General features: G+C 43.0%; 1 protein-coding gene across 8 annotated transcripts in view; it reads right to left on the bottom strand.

The window, feature by feature from the left end:
* The window catches only part of Csgalnact1 (chondroitin sulfate N-acetylgalactosaminyltransferase 1), a 378,841-nt gene extending 361,616 nt beyond the window's left edge, over positions 1-17,225 (bottom strand). For 2 of the 8 annotated variants that reach the window (XM_006509625.4, XM_011242290.3), the window contains exons 1-2: positions 16,630-17,225; positions 458-1,098 (exon numbers count right to left, since the gene is read on the bottom strand). The gene's annotated coding sequence lies outside the window, so the exon portion shown is untranslated. The other 6 variants (XM_006509628.4, XM_006509627.4, NM_001252623.1 and 3 more) reach the window with 5 other exon arrangements.
* Between the last annotated feature and the right edge of the window lie 3,576 nt (positions 17,226-20,801).

The raw sequence follows: 20,801 nt of genomic DNA on the forward strand, positions 1-20,801 counted from the left end.
TAGCAAATCCCAGGCGAGTCAGGCCAAGTCAAAAAAAAAAACCTGATCTTAAGAAAGAAGAAAAAAGGAGATAGGGTGGGAGGGGTGATACTGGTTAGTGATTGATTTGTTAACTTAAATATGTGGAAACAATTCCATGAGATAAAGCGAAGAGGGAGATAGTAAAACATTTAGCTTCCAGAAGTGGTGTGATAAAAGTGGGGAGTGGGGGAAGAATAGAAACGAGAGGAGGGTGTAAAGGGGGCCGGGGGAGGAGAAGCTGAATCTGGTTGAATCCCGCAACCTAAGTGAATCCCCTCATGAATCCTGCTTTCTGCAGACATTTCTTGAGATAATTAACAAAAATGTAAACCTGGTCTGGTTATTATCAGGCAAGTTTTAAAGGGTAGTTATTAAAATTTAACTGTTGAAATTGCACAGTAGCTACACGTAGAGTTAGTTATTAAGTTAAAAATACCTTCTCTGTTGCCACCGGGTGTTCTGCTCGATAAGCAAGGAGCGGTTTTGAAAGCTGCAAATGTTCTCTAGCCACTGGGAGGCAATTGAAAGTCCCCAAGGCTGTGGTGTCACGAAATGCAGCAAGAAGAGAGTTGAATGTGTAGACCGACCTTCCAAGAAGACCAAGACAGAAGGAGCTTCGGCCTCAGCTCCTCACCCTCCCAGGTCTACACAGGCAGGCTATGGTGTCCTCCTTTTCCGCCTACTTCCTTCTCTGGTCCATAGCTGCTGCACTGGTCCCTCCAGGTATGATGCAATAGCTCCTGACAGATGTCATAAAAATGGAGTGACAGAGGTCATGGAGTGCCTTTGGTACTTTAGACAAGAATCACAATAATCAGCTTGGGCTCATCACTATTCAGGCTTCAGGTTACATTTCCTCCACAGTCTTGGAGCTAAATGTGACCAGGTGGCTGAACTCTGGTGAGTGGGGTATAAGCTAAAGGTTGGATGAGATATCCTGAAGGCATCCTTGAAAGGGAAGAGGCACACCTTCCTCTATTCTTCCTTTCCTACTGCGTCTGGGACTTTAGCAGCTTCCTCTGAGACTTACACACGCCGTGAGAAGGGTGAGGGAACCAAATGGTTTGTTCCTGGAACCTGTTTGAAAAAAGTCTCCATGAATTACTCAGTTACTTCTATATAAGAGAGGAATAAACTTCAGTTTTACATTGCTGCTGTGTTGATATGAAGGCAAATTTAATCCTCACTACTGCAAAAGCCTTCACATTCTCTAGACCATAGCATATTTAAACCAAGACCATCTCTTTCTCATGTGTGCTTTTGTAAGTTTTTGGTGGATCCCTCACTGGTCCCTCTGACCCACATTCCTGGGATGTGGTGGGTGATTCACTCAGGTATTCTCTTCACACCATCCACCCTCCCTTTTCCTGAATTTTGCTCGTCTGTCTTCTGTACATGGAGCCCCAAAGCAGAGGTGACAGCTCCAGGCTTGTTCTATCACCATACAGGGCCAGGTCTGGGTCACAGGAAGCAGACATACAGAGAGAGAGAGAGACAGAGAGAGAGAGACAGAGACAGAGAGAGACAGAGAGAGAGAGAGACAGAGAGAGAGACAGAGTGAGACAGAGACAAAGACAGAGAGAAAAACAGGGAGGGAGGGAGGAAGGGAGGGAGAGAGAGACAGAGAGAGAGAGAGAGAGAGAGAGAGAGAGAGAGAGAGATCACACACACAAGTCACTCCCATGCACTTTCCCAGCCTTTCCTTTCACTGCACCAGCAGAGCCCCTAGCCTGAGGACACAGAGTCCATGTAGCCTCCCCCGCAGCATTCTCTGCAGGTCAGGCAGCTTCCTCGGGAAGACAGAATGGCAGAGCCTCGAGTCCAGGCTTCCCTGCTCGAATCCTAGTACAAATCTGCATTGATGCCTTTTATTGCCCTCGGAATATGGAGGATTTTCATGGAATTCGAAGCTGAGGTTCCCTATTTCCTTTGAAAAGTGTCCATTTTTGTTTCTCTTGCAACTTATTTTAGTAACTTCTCACTACTCTACTAAGGTATTAGTCAAACTTCCCATCTCAGCATCCTATCTCCAAAACAATAAATTCTCTAAGGCGTGCATCTGTGGCAAAGCACCGAAGAGAATGCAGCAAGCCGTTAACAGTACTGAGAAGCCCCTCCCTCTATAGCATTGAGATAGCTCCTTTCACACAGCAAACTAAACACAAAGACTTGCTATTTCTCCTGCTTTGCAGATGAGAGACTTGGATAAGAGGTGCAAGACAAAGTAGCAACAGAATACTTAGTTTCATAGTTAGTGAAGACAGTTGGTCTAACCCAGATATAACCTCAGAGCTACATGATAGTTCATCATACTATATAAACCAACAGGTTGTTGGCCCATGAATTTTCTGGACCCTCTTCAATCTTGGGTTAAATACTCAGAACTAGTAAGTCTGATCTCAGGCTATGAAAAGCAAGCAAGACACTGAGATTTTAGGCATGGAAGCCCAGTTCTCCAGCTGAGCCCTGCCGCTGCCCAGCTGCAGCCAACACTTCCTGGGATCACTGCCTGGCAGCTGTTGCTACTCATTTAACTGGCTACAGAACGCTGTGACTCTCCAAGGAAACACTGGGATTTTGAATCATCAAGTTCTGGTTCCCAGCGATCTGACAATTAGCAAATACAAAATGCAAATTCTTCTTTAGGCACAGATAAATTCAAATGATATGGACCCCGTCTTCAGCTGGCCATGGCAGCAATCTTGCCCTCAAAATCTTTCCAAGTTCCCCGGGTTGCTAATCCACCATGTGTAAAGAGCCTGGGGGGAGCAACGCTCCTCCCATCATTCTCTGCCAAGGAACTTCCTTGTTGAAAGTGCAGGAGTGCAGGACTCCAGGTCTGTTCCCATCTCCAGCATCCATGAGGACCTCAGTGTGCCACCTCCAGCATCAATGAGGACCTCAGTGTGCCACCTCCAGCATCCATGAGGACCTCAGAGTGCCACCTCCAGCATCCATGAGGACCTCAGTGTGCCACCTCCAGCATCCATGAGGACCTCAGTGTGCCACCTCCAGCATCCATGAGGACCTCAGTGTGCCACCTCCAGCATCCATGAGGACCTCAGTGTGCCACCTCCAGCATCCATGATGACCTCAGTGTGCCACCTCCAGCATCCATGAGGACCTCAGTGTGCCATGCTTCCTCTGAGATTCCACTTCTCACTAATGAAGCAGAAAATTTGAAGGAAGTAGTCCAGTTTTTGAGCTTAGTGTCCATATTTTAATTTAGAGCCAAATCTCGTTTTTATCTGACCATATTCAAAAATCAAATAGAAATAAATTTTCACTTTAAGAAGATATGGACATAATTCCCATATTCATAAGTTGAACACAATGCTGCTGTTTGTATTATGACAGGATACAGGCACTTTCGAAAACCCCAGCATGCACTGCGAGGACCACTGAGAGGAAAAACCTATTAGCCTGATAACCAGACATTACAGGAAACTTGTGGCTTAAAAGCTTTCCTCTCAGAGAGTAACAAGCCATCAACTGGGCCTGATCTATTTCAGATCCATCAGCCTCATTACATGTGTATGCATGCATCTATATATATACATAGGTCCACAGAAGAATACAGATTTTTTTCCTGAGTTTTAAATAAAAAATAAGAGCCAGGTGTGTTGGCACAAGTCTACAATATCAGCACTCAAGAGGAGAAGCAATATCAAGAGTTCAATGTCACAGCAACTTCAAGGCCAGCCTGGACTACACAAGACCCTATCATTCAATTAGTTGATATTAATTTTAATTAATTATCTAATTAATTAAGTGACTTTGAGCTGGCCCAGTAGATGAAGTGCTTGCCATTAAAGCAAGAGAACTGAAAAAAATAAAATAAAATCCAGGCGGATATGGCAGCTTCCTATAGTCTCTGCTAAAGGCAGGAAGAAACAGGAAATTCGCAGAGTAAGCTGGCTAGCGCAACTAGCCAAAAATAGTGAGTTCTAGGTTCAACAAGGACTATAATATAAATTATAAACTGAAGAGCAATTGAGAAAGACAGTTTACATCAGCCTTGGGGCGCCACAAGCACATACACACACATGCCAACGCACATGCAATACACATGTACATATGGATACACACTCATACATGCACACAAAAATATTAATAACAAATATTAAAATAGAAAGGTGGGTAAATAGTAAAAAAAAAAAAGATGAAGATATAGTTCAGCATCACAGTGCTTGCATAGCATGTGTGAACCCCTAGGTCCAATCTTGAGGACTGGTGTGTGTGTGTGTGTGTGTGTGTGTGAGAGAGAGAGAGAGAGAGAGAGAGAGAGAGAGAGAGAGAGAGAGAGAGAGAGAGAGAGAGAGAGAGAGAGAGAGAGAGAGAGAGAGAGAGAGAGAGAGAGAGAGAGAGAGAGAGAGAGAGAGAGAGAGAGAGAGAGAGAGAGAGAGAGAGAGAGAGAGAGAGAGAGATCAGTACTACTCTGGTATTCTCATTAGGGGGTGAATAAAAGGTCCACAAACCAGCAGACTGAGGTATGTGTCACAGGTAATGACTGAGCTATTATTCTAAATGATAATTCCAGGCTTGCACAGAACACTTTGCCTAATTAGACTTCACACAGGGGGGAAAATACTTTAATATTTAACAAGTATAATGGTGCAATCAATGTACACAAGTCAGGCCTGATAAGGAGTATTGCTTATTAAAGAGAAAGACGGATGGCCATTGGAAGGTTTAATCATTAAATGTAAAATCTCACAGGCTCCGACTGTGAACACCAGCCACATACTTTAAAATTACCTCGTCACCCACAGACACTTGATACATCACTTAGTTCAGTCCTCTTGCTCTGTTCAACTACAGAAACACCAACACCATAGATAAAAAAATAAAAAGTTAAAAAACAAAAAAACAAAAACCTAATCCCTGCTGTTCCTCAAAGCTGTCCTCTTTTAAGCCACTTTGGCTAATGTCACAATCCCAGAGAGTCAAGATGTCCAACATCTCTCAATAATCACTTCAGTTAGGTAATTAGCCCTCCTTTTTATTACCTTCAAGAGCACTTAAAGTGTTGGAAGCCTTCCTGACTGTATTAGATCCAGCCTGCCACAAGATGGTGAATACATAATTTGCTTATAGGTAATTCTTAAGAAAGCACACAGTAAACAGAGATACAGTGAAAATAGGCACAGTTACCAACTGTATGCAAGAGTAAAAGACTTTAAGCATGAGTTTTCTGCTTGCTTTATCCAGGTCAGCTTTCCATTCACAAACTGGGATCCCAGAGTCCTTTGCCTATTCATGAACACTGTTTCTGACTAACCCTGTTGATGACAGAATCCCTGTGCTTGTTGACCTCTATGTATTCATTGGAGGCCTCATGTGCATACATCCTGTCCATAGGCACTGGAATATAGCAAAACCGTTAACAGCAGGGGCTGGAGGTGGGAACATGAACTGTGGTCCCTACACTCAGGAATCTACAGACTGATCCAATGATGACATAAGAGCAGCGAAAGTGTCCACAATCCCATATGGTGGTTATTGTTTGGTTTGGTTTTGGAGAAGGTCTCATCTAGCCTGTGTTAACCCTAATTTTCTGTAGCTGAAGATGAATTAGAACTCTTGGTCCCCTTGCCTGTACCTCCCAAGTGCACCAGCAACCCTAGTTTTATACAGAGACGGAACTCAGGGCTTCATGATCACTAGGCAAGTACTCTACTAACCTAGCTACATCCCCAGCTCAGAATATCACGCTTCCACTTATTAAACATAGGAAATACAATAGACTTGGGATCAAAAGCTTTCTTTTCCTTCTTGAGATCAAAAGTACATGGTTCTTTTTTGTGTAAGTTCTTCCTACACAATGACCAGACTCAACCATCAGAAACAGTTTCCACAATGGTAAATGAATTCTATAAGGAAAGTGTTTCAATAGTATTTACTTTTTAGTAAACATCTCTGTTCCTTCTGCACACGCTGTATTTCAGGAGGAAAATGAGACTTATGTTTAATTGGAAACCACATTATTCAACTCCTGACAAGCCCCAGTGACACACATGCCATGTCTTTCCTATGTACATCCCATTTTTGCCTCCAAACAACTCCTCAGAACTATTCTCAGAAATAAAATCTCTTTATTTTCAGAAAGATCATAGATTTGCAATGCAGAGAAAAGGCATTTCACATTTTAACTAACAAGTTGAAACTGTACAAGTGAAACTGAGATCATGCACACACGCGCACACACAGACGCACATATACTCCCATGTGTGTATAGATGTGAGTATAGGTAAAAGTGGAAGCTAAAGGTTTACATTAGTTTTATTCCTCTATTTTATTTCTCCTTTGTTTTTTGTTTTGTTTTGTTTTTTTGTTTGTTTGTTTTTTTTAGCACAGGCTCTCTCACTAAAACTGGAGCACACCAATTTCTAACTCTGAAGCTTAGCAGTGTGTCTAAAATGGCTGAGTTCCAACAATCTGCCTGTCTCCCCTACTCATCACCCAGTGCTGAGTTACAAATACCTACACTTGGGAGTCAAATGCAGGTTCTCATGGTTGCCAAACAAGCACTTTACTGATTTACTGATACAGCCTCTCATTTCCATTCCTGATGTTACGAATTCAGCAAGATGTGAAAAGAGGTCCCTATGCTATTGATATGGACACTGAGTGCTTACCATCCAAGAGGAGGCAGTCTAGGTGGCACTAAACCCCTCCTTTGTAGGGCTTTACTCTTCTGGACTCCTAAGGCCAGAATCTCTCATTTGTTCATCTGTGGCAGCACCAAGCACACAGTAGGAGTCCGAAACTTGGGAGCAGACAGAGCTGTCAGTTACATTATTGTAGGGGTATTGTAGGGGCGCCTAGATTTATCTCTAGCCAGCTACCATGCTTAACAATGTTCCACACCCACTCATAATAGCATGATGGAAGCAAACCACCTATGTCTCTTCCTATGAACATCATGCCACTTAGTCGCTGAGCCATCTTAGACTAGTCCCCCCTGGCCTTCTGCATATCCACAGTGATACTCTGCAGTCTCCAATGAGCTGGAATTTCTGCAACATACTGACATGAAACCAATGATCTCAGAAGTACTATTGTTTCTATGGGTATATTTTACTAACCAATGGTCTTCCCATTACTTCTAGCTTCAGGAATACTGTTTTGTGAACTCTGCAAGCCCTCTACGATAAAAGCAACTCATTAAAATCAGTGTGGTTATTCTATTTTTAATTTTATATTTCTAATTTCTATTTCTAATTTACACTAATTTATCTTTTAATATTTATAATTTTCTGTGTATGGGTGCTGTGCCTAAATGTATGTCTGTGTACCGTGCCCTAGAAGGCCAGAAGAGGGTACCAGATCCACTGGGCCTGTAATTACAGATGGTTATGAGCTATGATGTGAGTTCTGGGAAATCAAAACTAAGTTCTCTGGAAGAGCAGTCAATGCTCTTAACTTCTGAGCCACCTTTCAAGGCCCCACATGAATTTGTTGAGTTAGCAAAGCCAACTTCATTTAAGCTTAGTCTACTCATTTCCTAACTCTCACTTGTTGGTGGTGAAGAACAGCTACAATCCCTGGCCATTCACACTGTCATTCAGCCCCACAAAGAGCCAACAGTCCTAGCAGAGAACCACACCTCTCTGCACCCTTTCAGCCCCAGCTAATCCAACACCACATCAAACACACACATCCTCATGCTTTGTGGCGATCAGATTTACAAACCATTCATGCCCACCTCCCTACTACACCTCTCTAGCTAAAAACGTAAACACTTTCTTGTGTTTGCATAAGAAACCCTTGGCTGCCAGTAAAATTTACCATTTTGAAAGTATGAACAGGAATTGGAAAGAGGCAGCCCTGGTTCTCAATGACCACAAACATTCTCCATTTGATTCATGAGGTCATTGACCGCTAATCTATATACATAGGTTACCAAAAGGCAGCATAAGTAGTCTGAGTTACTTATGTTCATGGAAGTCAAAAGACTCATGGGAGATACAGAAATCCATTGTTTAACAGAAAGCCCTGGTCACGCTGCCATCAATCAAAGATTTAAGCGTTGTAAAGGTATGGCAGTCGCCAATTTTGACTGTCAACTTGACAGGACTTAGAATTCATTGCCAAGAAAACATTCCTCTAGGTATATCTGTGAGGATGTTCCAAAAAGGTTTAAGTTAGTAGGAAAGTCCCCTGAATGTTGCTAGTAAACAAAACATAGTGAACAAAATGGAGAAATAAGCTGAGACTTAGCACCCATGGCTCTTTGCTTCCTGACTGTTGAATGTAAGGAGATCAGCCACCACATGTACTACTCACCAGTGTGTCTTCCCCAGCACCATAGACTTTTCTCTCAAAAGAAACACTCTTCCTTCCCTGAGTTGCTTTATGTAGTGTCTTGTCATAACAACAAGGAAGTAACTAATGTGGGTACCCATTGTGGTCTTCTGGGATTCATCTTACCTACCACGGTAACATAAGCTCAGTGGGAATCCATATTGAGTTATAACAGTCTAAAAATTGGAGATAATAAGAAAACTATCCAAGAGTAAGTAGACTTTAGAGAGTCGAGATCTAGGGCAAGCAGCAGTCTCCTTCTAGTCTCTCAAATTTCCTCCAAAAAGAAAACTGGAGAATTGTTGTTTTCTTTTCCATGTATTGAGTACCTGCCATACAGAACACAGGCTACAAACATCTCATTTAATGAGCAAACCCCAAATGTAAAAACCTTAATAAATTGATTCATATTCTAGATGAGAAACTAGAATCTAGAGAATCGACTTGCCTAAGATCACAAAAAGGAACTGTACAGATTTGAACTTTGGCCAATCCTCAGCAGCTCCAAAGCCACAGTCTTCAGGTCACTGCCTCTTCATTGCAGGCATTGATTCCCACGTTTTCTGATGATCTCAGGTCTCTCTGTATCTTCATTATAACAAGCTTCCCCAAATCCACTAAATTGAATTTCACTTTAAGGATTATTCCTCTTTTTTTTTCAAAGCTTCCTCTGTTGTGTTCTTAAAGCTGGCTTGTTGCTTTTCTGTTAATACACTCTATGAATCCCATAAAATGGGATTTTGAAAACTACTGTAAATTGCTTTAGACAAATGGTTCTCTAACCCTATCCTGCATTTATTTTTTTTTTCAAAACCCTGACCTCAGCTTCTCTTGCACCTGGGCAGGTCCTATTTACTTACTCACAGAAGGGTTGGCTTAAGCCTATGTGCCATCACACAATAAATAATGTCTCTAGGCCTCCTGCTCTATGACTGAAAGAGCTGGTCCTAAACTGTAATGATTCTGTAAAACCCACATTCCTGCCCCACCACACACAGCATCTACTCTGCACACCAAACAAGGCTGCTCATTATCATAAAACCACCAGGCACATCTTGGTAAAACCCACCCTGGCCTACAACACAGCCCACTATACAGGCTGTGCCAACAAGACACACCCAGAGGCCCCGGTGGTTCTGGCTCCCAGCCACACAGTGAAACAGACATGGATGTCTCTAACCAAATCCCCAAGTGGAAGGGGGGAAAGGAGGCTCATTTCTTCTGTGATATCAACTAACCCTTGAAATCTCAAGTGGGAATCAGCAGAGAGTTAGTAATTTTGATTTAACTCCTTGCTGAATGCGCCACCTTCAGAAAAGCCTGTAGTCAGAGTCTAGGGAGAGAGACGTGTCTGTTAGGCAACACACAAAGCTGGATACAGAAGGGCTTCAGTTCTCTTGTGAGTTCCTGGGCAGAGCCTGTCTGTAAGCTCTGCAGTTCAGAACCACCAAACTAGCCCCAGCCCCTCAAATACAATCTGCTAAGAGTTGGCCTTGCATACCCCAAAATCCTGAACATTTTCTGCTTTGGCCTACTTCAAACTTCACTTCTAACTTCTTCCAATTTCCCTAAATACCCTCTGTAGTGGCTATTCCTGGTTACTATATAGAGACTACCCATAAGTTCTGTGACTCTAGAGAACCCTGACTAATACACCTTCTTCTTACTCTCCAGCCCAGCCTTATTCTACATCATTAGCATCTACAGTAGGCACTAAGCTGCTATTGGATCCTAGCCTCTTCTGGTCAGCTTTGGAAATGCCCAAGTGGGGTAGGGAGCCTAGACTAGCTAGTGCCAGTCCACAGATTGCCTAATATCATTGCCCAGTCTGCCCCAGCTCTAAGAGAGAGAACCAGAAAAGAGCATCCTTTTCAAGGGTTGATCACACTCTACCTTGGACTTCAGGTATCATTATTTTTATGCTCATCCAACTAGTCAGTACTAGATGGAAGAAGGGAAAGATTGGAGACCATGAGAGGAGATATCTAAGAAAGAACAGTAGGGAGGCACTATCATAGGTACCAGCTACTTCCAGTGGCATAGCATTTTTCTGAGATCTCAATTACTTCTGGCAAGAAGTCAAAAATGTATTGTCCCCATTATGCACACAAAATTTATACATGGAGACTAAGAGTTGGGAGTCTAAGAAGAGATCCAGCTGTGCTAACAAACCCAGAGCTGCCCATCTCCGAGTTATAACACGCACCCTGTCCCTACATTGTCCCCTTTTTATAGTTTTTGAATTATCTAGTAGAAAATCTTTATATAATGTGAGCATATGCACTTTGCTCAATGAATGCATGAATGACTGTCCCCAGCCTTCACTTTTATGTTCTGAAACCCACATTCTTGATTTTATCCACATATTCTTCTTCAACTTCCCTGCAAAGTGCCTTGATAAGAAGGTAACTATTATCCAGGCAGTGGTAGGACATGCCTCTAAACTCAGCACTGGGAAAACTGAGGCAGGCAGACCTCTGAGTGGGAAGACAGCCTGGTCTATAGAACAAGTTTCAGGACACTGTGAGATACACAGAGAAACCCTGTCTTGGGAGGGAAAAAAAAGCTAGAGAGGGGGTGGGAAGAGAAGAGGAGAAAAGAAAGAAGTTCATTGTCACATAGGAAACTTATTTAAGTTATTTACAATGTATTTTGGGCTACTAGAAAAAACTCTGGATGTACAAACATATAAATAACAAGTGCTGAAGCAAGTCTGATAAAGCCCCATTTGTTATCTTGCTCCATCCTGCTCAGAAATAGATACCAATACAATAAAGTAATGGAAATCAATGTCCTAGAACTCCAAGACATTTCTCCAACCCTCAGAACTCCAAGACATTTGCTCAATTGTCACTTCAAGGAGTTTATGTTGAGAAAAACAAACAACAACAAAAAACAAAAACCAATCTATGGTGGAGGCTAGAGAACAGCTCAGTCAATAAGAAGCTTGCCTGCCATGCAAGACTGGGGACCAATAGGTCCCCAGGATTCACAGAGAACTCAGGCTGTGGTGGTGTGTGTGCACTTGTAATCCTGGTGCTCGGAAGACATAGACAATGGAATTCCTATCCAGCTACTTCCACTCACCATCTAGACAGCCTAGCCTAATCAGTGGTGGATAGCTCCTAAGAAACAACACCCTACCTTGACCTCTGGCCTACATATACATGGGTATTTACATACATGTTCACTCCCATTCACATGTACATGGGAGGGGGTACTGGGAATAGCAGAGGTTCTAGGTGGGACCAGGCAGATGTAGATTTAAGCCCAGCTCTAGCATCCAACCTTACACAAGTATCATCTCCAAAACTTTCGTTCTCTCACCTTTAAAGTGCAGATAATAATAGTACACATAGCCCAAAGTGGCTGTGCAAACCGCATGAGCACTTCATGTCCCGTGCTTAACACAGCATTAACCAATTTTATAGTGGAAAGAATTACATTGCAATGAAATATAATGAGAAACCTTCAATGAAGTATCCGACTTTGCAAGTACTACCAGAGGTACTAAATTCACTGAATCTTTGCCACTGAGTATTTCTATGGTTATAGTGATCTTGATCTATACTGAAAGCAACCCAGGCAATAATTATAATAAACACTAACAGAGATACATACATATGTATGTATATAATTTACTACCTGGTAGGCATTCTTCTCAGCACTTCTATAGACAGCACTTTACACATGGCTGTGTAGAATGTACCACACAGGAACACCCAGCAAAGAGGTAACTGGCTCTGAACTCTAATGTGCTATGTGTTTGCCAGGTTTAACAGCCTGGCCCAGGAGGGTCAATCACACATGAAAGGAATACCCAAGTAGTAAATTGTACAAGGACAACTCATGTGCTAGCAGCAGCACCATTAAAACATATTGGCCAATTTAGCAGCAAGTATCCACGCTAGGCATGGTGGAGCTTGCCTGTAATCCCAGCCTTCTGGAGGCTTAGGCGGGAACAGGCTCACAAAGTCAAGGTCAGCTTCAGCTGCACTAGGAAGAGCCTTTCTAAAGAATGTTTTAAGTATATGAAAAGGAAAGACAAGAAAAGATCATTTCTGAGGGTACCCTAAAGCAGAATAGGCGATGTTCACAAAACTATCAGTGAAGATTGCTGAACTAAGCTGTGCCTTGGGAATACAAAAATCAATCCGTATAAACAGACAGCTCCCACCTACCTACTGTGCTTTCTGCTTTCCTCTTCATCAACCCAAATGTTCTTGGTGTGTGGAAATAAAGCAAAGGAGCAGATGCAACCCCAGGATAACCAAATGTTTGGTTTTTGCATTGCCTCGAAACAACAGAAATCGCTGTGCCGCCTGTGCCTAAGTGACAGGTTCACAGTTGTCATTTCCTTACAGGTGGCATCTCCCAGATGCAGGTCTCTAAAAATGACTCGCAGGTATAAAGAGCCATTCATTTCCTGCACCTTGGGCAAGCATCCATAATCTTTGTCAGCTTGGGGTTCTTGGCCAAAACTAAATCACTGTGTTCTGCAGCAAGCCGCGTGTCTATCATTTTGGCTGAGGCTCAGCTTCGGTCTTGGGAAGGGGAAGGACAGGCTGAGAGGTGCCAAGCCCTTCCCTAGCTGGAGGTTAAAACCTCTTCTGGTTCTAGAACAGCATTCCTTTGTACAAACAGGATCTGCACAACTCTTTGATATGCCAGAACCCTAAAAGCAATCCAAAGAATTCCGCTTAATCAGGGGGAGATGATAATAAACAACCATCTATGGCCCCTTCACAGTTAAAGTTAGTCCTTTTATTTTGTTCCTTAGCCACAGCGTGATCTATACCTTCATTAAAAAACAACAATCATATCACCTTGCCTTCAAATCACAACATGAGGACATCTGAACTTGATGTTTGTAACGTTTCTGAATTCAGAAAGGCTCTGCTAAATAAGAAGAGAAAGCCCTTTGTGAGAACTGGGGTCTCAAGGTGCTAACTTCTGTTACCTTAGCCGATGTTTCAGTGCAGAGTAGAAGTGCTTAGTTTCTCAGACTAAATTAAGTCTCACTGAAAACCTGAAATTTTTCTCTTATTTATTTGCAAACAGTATGACGATATTGGGGACAATAATGCCCATTTACATATACTGTCAGTGCTTCTTTTACCAAATAACAAGATATATCTAGGAAATAAAGACACCTTTAAGTTGTCCAACAAATATTCTAAAGCCCAACTAACTTCATTAAAATCAGAATATACAAGAGTGTTTCAAAACCCGTAGCTGGGAGTGGTAGCTCAGGGACCACTGCAAGGTTGCAGCCAGCCTGGGCTTCATACTTGAGGCTCTAACTTCAACCAAACTTCTCACACAGAAGATACCCTGAGTGCTACATTGTAGAATGTAACAAGACATCTTAAAGGCAAATTTTAATGTAGCTCCAAGAAGAAAAAGAGGCAGAGAAGAAGAAGGGGAGAGGGTAGGGAAGGGAGGAGCTCCAACTCGCTATATAAAAAAGGCAATTCATATTATTTTAGTCCTACAAGTATCCGTTTAGAAGAAAAAGCTATTTAAAATACATTGAAAGATTAAGTGAAAAAAATCCACCAAAAACAGATGGACAAACACACACACACACAGAAAGAGAGAGAGAGAGAGAGAGAGAGAGAGAGAGAACATTAAATTCTACATCTGAATTGTATATTTATTTCCTAAATTTAAAAAAACCTCCATATTTGAATATTATAATATAAAAAGTTTTTAAAAAAGCCAAATTTTTAAGTCTCTAAAGTTATGTTTTAAACCACATTGATTCCATCAAAGAGGGGGCTTTCACTGATCTCCAGGCCTTTTATAGTCCTTTTTATATGCACGTCCTTCTCTGATGAAGAACGTTCAAGTTCTTTGCTACTGAAAGGACAGAAGGATGGGAACATATGACAGCCCAGGGTAATCCAGTGTACCAAGGAGGCCCCTAGTGGCAGAGCCACTACTCTGAGACCTCAGCTATTACAAGTTTTATAAGACCACTTTATCATGAGGCCCAAATCAATAGGTAATAAAGTCTACCTGAGCTCAGCCTCTTTAGTACCTCTGTTAGCCTTAATATATGGTAGGGCTATAATTTACAGTCCCAAGGTCCCTTCATCAGGAGTACACGAAGAAGGATGTGAGCTGAAGAATAACTTCATTGCACTGTAAGCTTCAAATCAGTAAAGGTGTAGGAAGTCCTTGCTGCTTGCCATTGAATGGCACAGGGTAAGCAAGAAAGGCAACAGCCACTCACAGCTTACTGTTTCTTCTTTGGGTGTGGCATCATCTTATTTAGCACAGAGCTGGGAAACAGGGAGACTGGGAAGTCCACTTCATCATCCCTAATCCTGATGATGGATTCTCAACCCAAAGAAACCCATGAAGCACTGCCTACTACCATTCTCGAGAGAGCCAACATCCAAGCAGGGAATATTATACAGGAAATCCGATGGTCTTCAGTGGTAATGACCTCATGGATGGATGCATAGATGGAGCATGAATCAACAAGCAAAAGATCACATAAAAGAAGGAATTATTATTGTTAATGCTTTAAGTGTCAAAGCATATCTAAAAGTATTTAAGAGAGGCAAAGGATAGCATTTGGGAGGGGTCTACTGTATCTCTGGGTGCTTAGAAAAGAATGTTATTTCACTCTGTCAAGTATTGTTATCAAATGAAGAATCTTGAAACCATTTAATATGTGACTGGCCCTGGGTCATGCAGCTAAAAAGTAGGATGAACCTCTTGGATGCCAGTTCTCCGAAACAGCAAACACAATCTCACAATGATGTAAATGGGTGAATCTAAACAATGGATATTTTTTTTCTTTGAAGCTCGCTAATATGGCTTGCAACTAGATATAGGAGATCTGAGACAAGAAGATGGAGAGAAATTAAAGTAATATCTCGTAATTTGGAGTGACAGCAGGTGTGTCCCAATCTGCAAAGTTCAAGCTTGACAATTACACCGTGCTAATTATTCAGACACTAATCACACAAGAAAACCTCAGTGCTTTAAGTACGTTCATGATTTTGTCTTAGGCTGTTTTAATAGCTGTTCTTCACCCTACGAAGCTCACTTCCTGAGCTCACCCTAGTGAAGCACATTGGACACATCCATTAGGTAGTTGATTCAATGCAGAGGAGTGATCATATATGTATTAGGTTCCTACAATGGGAATTGCCCATCTCATATTTTCTGGAAGCTCAACACATAATCCCTCTGTTACAGCAATCCCTCTTCTGTGTGTTCAGGTGACCTTTTATGCCTAGAGAACCAGTTACTCTCTGCCTTACACTTCTGTTTCCAAGTTTGTTAGACTTCTCTCCACGCAGCAGAACCCATAGTTTATTAATGCTCAAGGACCATAATAATTGGAGCTCTCTTGAACAAAAAGTGTCAACACAATCCAATAAACCCCGTGGAATTGCTAGGGTTTACTAGATATTTAAATTCTTTATAAATATAGAATCGTAGTTAGTTGTCTTTAATGACATTTAAGTCAAAACTGTGCCAAGTCGTTGCAATCTGAATAAAAAATGGATTTTGCAAAATACAGCCATCCGATCATTCATTACTACTTCATTTTTAGCGTCCACTGAGGATATGTACAATAGTGTTAACGTCTTTTCCTCCATAACTTCAGAATCACTGACGACAGGGGTACAGGTGCAGGAAGTGTGGCGGAAACAAACAACTTTGCCTTCGCCCAGCACAGCTTTCCTTTTCCTCCAGCCCTCGGAATGCCCCACTGCACCCCTAGACCATTCCCTGGAAGAGCTTCTCCCCGCCCCTGGCACATACAACTGCATGCAGTCACATGCAGATGTGAAGACCCTTGGGATCCAGAGAGTCACCATCGCGGCGGCACAATGCAGGGGAGCGTGCTGCCCACGGGCCACCCTCTTCATCACAGCAAATACAATCCAAAAACAGCAAACTAGAGGCACCCGCACATATGCCAAGGCTACTTTGAAGTGGGGTTTCTGGAGAGTAAGCCAACAGCTGGGGGCTCAATTACCGCTGAAGAAGCTGAGCTGGCCGTGGGGTGCGGCACGGGACCCTCGCGCGTCCACCTAGAGACACCGATCCCTCCACGCGCCTCGCAAGGGCTACAGAGGGCAGTGATTCCGGAGTCCTCAGCCCTAGGACAGCAGTGGTCTCTGGAAGCCAGCGGTGCAGGCGTCCTCCCGGCTGACAGAGAGCCACCCTGAGGTCGAGGTCGGGGGCAGTGGCGCGGACTGGAAAACGGCAGCGACACGCCCGCACATAGCGGGCCACACCCGTCCAGCCCTCAGGGTAGGGACCCCGACTTACCCCAGGCAACACTGCAGACAGCGGAGCCGGATCCCTCGGCTACGCTGCTCCCCTGCTGCCGCTGAACTTTCCCTCCTGCGAGGCGGCCCTGGGCTCGGCTCCACCTCCAGTTCCAACAGCCGCTGAGCCTCCAGGGACCCGGAGCAGTAGGGGGAGGGGGAAAGCGGGGAGCGCGGGCTGAACAGCGGCCAAGCACAGCGCCGGCCTCCGAGTGGGAGCCCGAGGAGCCGAGAGCTGAGAGGTGGGGGTAGCGTGGGCCTCAGGGCTGGGGTCGTGTATGGCTGCAGTCATCTAATTCCTCCAGGGCCAGTCTGCAGTGCGTCCCCGCTCCAGGTCCGAGCAGAGCAGGGTGCCCTGGTTGAGAGACTGTCACTGCAGGGAGCATGAGTGGAGAGCAGGGTCTCCTGTACCGTAGAGACTTCAAGTGTGATTGATCACCAACATCAGAGAAGTTGGCGATAGAGACTAGGGCACTGTTGGAAGTTGCGCCCCAACAGAGAGGGGGCATCTATCCTACAAGTTCGTCCCCACTCCCCAACTCATCCCCGAGGCATTTGCGCTGCTAGGACTGTCCTAATGGCTTGCCTCCAAAACTTCTTACACTCTACTTGAGAGAATTAATAAGATAGTCACTGTTTTGGGTGCCCTGAGTTGTAGTAATAAGGCCTTCAGTAAGAAGCTTTTATTTACAAAAGATCAGAAACCCCTTTAACCCTTCAGCCCCAACTGTGGCTAAGCGATGTCTGTAAGGACCTCTAGCGGCCACATCCCTACATCAACTCAGCTGAGATTCGTGGAAAAATAGAAGAATCCGTGTTTGCCAAATCACAAAACATACAGTGTAATTTTTCTAGCTGCATCAAAGTACTGCATGATAGGAAGATAACAAAGAGTTAACACTGCATAGATATGCACGTACATATGTGGACATCAGTTATTTCTCACAGATTAGCTCCTAGCATCCTCAAAAGGCAATCATATGGCAATTTCCATTTGCAGATGGACGTCACTAGGTGGAAGTCAGGGTTTTTTGATTTCACACTTAGTAGGTAGTCGGGCAACTTCTTCAGAGCTTTTGTCCTAACTGCCACTAAAGCATTCCTGTCTTCATCTACTGATAGGTTCTTCTAGTTCTGATTGCTTTCACCTACTGAAGTAGCTCTCATCTCTTTACTCAATGGTGTCTCCAGAATCATGTAATAAAGTTATACATAGGTTTTAGTTTGGAAAAATGGGCTAGAAATTCTGAGTATGCCATGGCCCCAGCACAGACATGCCCTGCAGGCTATGTGAAAGATAGAGAACATACTTTATATCTTGCGTGCGCCCGACTCAACCAGCAAGAATGACGCTGCAACAGGATCCTTCTGCACACGTTTATTGGGAGAGCTTGATTGCAGAAGCAAAGAGACCCCAAGCCCAGAACTTGTGCTGCTTATATAGGCCTAGGAGAGGCGTGTCTCACACCCAGATTGGTTATGCACTATACCTCATTTGCATGTTCCTCATCTGATTGGTTACTCTCTCTTAGTACCTCACAGAGTCTCATTATCATACCTCATTTGCATGTCTCACATCTGATTGGCTATACTCTCAAAACCTCATTATCATGCCCGGGCCAGGCAGTATCTTGGCAAAAAACTTTACTGCATATGTACACATTGGTTGTTTGTCCAAACTTATGCATGGTGGCCAGCAGTAGCCAGCGCCACTCTGCAACGGCACATGTGGCTTCCCACATTTATAGATACAATAATCTCTATTACTCTAAATAGAATAAAGAAGGGGACCACTTAAGGGTCGACTGTGGTTCCTTTATGGGTGTTTAGCATGTGGAGGTGCATCAGGTCACCACTTTCGAACGTCTCCCACTTGGATATTGGCTCTGGGGTATTGCAGGAGATACCAACGCATATGCCAGTGTGTCACTGCATGCCAATTGAAAGCCAGTTTTCCGGGACCGGTGTCCTTCTGTTTTTAATAGCTTCAATAGTATATGAAAAATAATTGAATTGAGAAAGTGATAACGCAATTAAACTAAGTAACAGCATCATTAAGAGAAGATACCTTTTCCTGGGTGAACAAGAGAGAAATTTACAGTGGATTATCTGCTCAGGAAGTTCTCTTACAGAGTTCTGTCATGTGGACATTTTATCTCCATCATCAGGAGAGGCAGCCCCCGACAAAACTGAACAGTGAAACTAGCAGAAAGATGGATTTCCATGCATGCCCTAGAGCCAAGGACCAGAAAGGCTGGGCAGAACACTAAGCCTAGATGTAGTTTCTGTTTTATTATTTAGAGACTCAGTCTCATGAGTCCAGGATGATGTCAAACTCATGGTAGCCAAGAACCACTTTCAACCTATGATCCTCCTGCCTTGGGCTCCTGAGTGCTATGATTACAGACATTCACTGTAATGAATGTAAAGGTCAGCGTTGGATGAAAAAATTAAAAAGGAACAAAAAGAGAAGACATTTTGTGTGGCCTCCTGGGAACTAGGATTATAGACATAAACCTAGCCTCGCTAAAACCAGTTTCTAAGATTTACTACCAAAAAGGAAAAATTTACTACTTGGATTTTAGCTTGTACCTGAAATGTTATAGAGTTAAAATATATTTCATAAGCATGATTTAGAAATTAAATTATGCTGTTTGAATTTTCAAGGACATACTAAAGATATGTTATTGTCATACTGCCAATGTGGGAACAGTAAGGAGACACATAAACAGGTTTCGAAAGAAGTGAATGGACAACAGCAGTGTGACTTAAAGTAGAAAGCTTTTGTGTTTATAAAAGGCAGGTGTGCGTATTAGACCTGTGTGTGTGTGAGAGAGAGAGAGAGAAAGAGAGAGAGAGAGTGTGTCTGTCTGTCTGTCTGTCTGTCTGTCTGTGTCCAGACTGGCTTGAACCTCACTACATAGCCCAGAGTGGCCTCAAACTTGTGACAATCCTCCTTCCTCAGCCCAAGTGTAAGCATGTGAGCCTAAAGCTCACACCTGGCTTTGGTGTGCTAATCACCTGCTTAAATAGATACTGCAGAGCTGTTAAATGCTGAGTACAGAACTACTTCATATAATCCTAGATCACATGTCTCAGATCACCAGGGTCCTTGAGAAACTTGATCCAAGCCATCCAGGAGATATAGCAGTTGTGAAACTCATTCATTAAAGCTCAATTGCTTTTCTTTTGAGAGCTCCACTGAAGTTGTGTTGACTCTCCCTTCAAATCAGTTCCACTAATCAGGGTTATCTGATTCTCAGATCACAGAAATGTGCTGTGTAGTCAGCGGCGGGTCATTAGATGTAAGGCGTTTTCTGTTCAGAGATTAGAGATTAGCCAGTTAGTACTGTTGTAGGCGGAAGTCATTAAGATAGGGTCTAATTATATTCTATGCAGTCCACTTTTTAAAACCTTGGAACTATGAAATAGAATTCTAAATAAATTTTCATGTAAAATGAATAAAGTAAATAATGTTTGAACCAAATAAGTAGATTCTTAGGGAAAGTTTTATAACTCAAATACAGTATGGGCTGAACTAATAACTGTTGTCTGAATGGGAGACACTTAAAGTTCTTTGGGATGTCTCCATAGTCAGATCTTTAAATGCATGAACCACAAAAACCATTATTTTGGCTGGACATGGGCAAGGTAGAGTCAAAGGATCTTGACTTTGAAGCCATCCTGGGCTATCTAACAAGTTCAAGGCCAGCCTGAGTTATACAGTAAGATGCTAACTTTAAAAATTAACAATAAGCCAGGACTGGAAGGCAGGTTACAGGGAGTGTACTTACCCAGTATGCGCAAGGCTTGGTTCCCAGCACCCCTCCCCCAATTAATGAATCGGTTGTTTTACAGTATTTACATAAAATGTACATGATTCATGCTTTTCTTTCTAGCTCAATCCCGGAGGCTTGAAAGACAGAAATACCCCCTCCCAAACTGCTCTTTTCTCCATATGACAGACCGGAGCCATTCTTTGGGGTGACACTTCTGTCAGTGTAGGTAAGACCTCAAATAAAAGCTGGCACACCCCTTGCTTTAAAGGTGGCTCTTTCACCCTATCCCTGTGCACTGCATGGCCTCTCACTTTGGAAAACACGAAAAAGTTGCAGAAGGTCATTCAAAAAAAAAAAAAAAAACAAGATGAGTAGAACGCCAGGAAGCAGTTCA

The sequence above is a fragment of the Mus musculus genome, chromosome 8 (assembly GCF_000001635.26).
Source record: "Mus musculus strain C57BL/6J chromosome 8, GRCm38.p6 C57BL/6J".
NCBI classification, from domain to species: Eukaryota; Metazoa; Chordata; class Mammalia; order Rodentia; family Muridae; genus Mus; species Mus musculus.